Genomic DNA, 512 nt, shown 5'->3' with positions numbered 1-512 from the left:
ATTTGTTAGAAATTTAAATTGAAAGCTAAAATCAATTATGTTAGAAACACTTTACATTAGGCGTTTTTTTTAAGGCTTAGAGTGTGTTTGTCTTAGCGTTTAGAGAATCAAAGGTACGATTAATTTTTTTAAAAGCTTCACTTTTTGTTTTGGCTATATTTTCTTCTTCTAAACGCAAATGTAATTTTATCCTCTGATCCAGGTTTATCCAAAGTTCGAAATTTTAACTTTTGCGTTCACTTTTAATTTAATTAACTATTAAAATTTTTTAATATTATGATTTTAAATGAGTTTATTAATTTTATGAAATTTATGCTAAATCTGACGATTTTACAATTTAAATTTTATTAAAATTTTATCAATCTTCTCTACCTTGAATGAATTTGACGTTTTCTAAGCCAAAATATATATATATATATACTACTATATCAAAAATAGGAACATTGAGAAGAGATTTTAATAAATAGTTTTGGAACGTGTAGTGTGATACGGAAAACCTAATTAGGATCTAA

Source organism: Arachis ipaensis, chromosome B05, assembly GCF_000816755.2.
Source record: "Arachis ipaensis cultivar K30076 chromosome B05, Araip1.1, whole genome shotgun sequence".
NCBI classification, from domain to species: domain Eukaryota; kingdom Viridiplantae; phylum Streptophyta; class Magnoliopsida; order Fabales; family Fabaceae; genus Arachis; species Arachis ipaensis.
The sequence above is the reverse complement of the archived record's forward strand: the minus strand, read 5'-3'. Positions refer to the sequence as shown.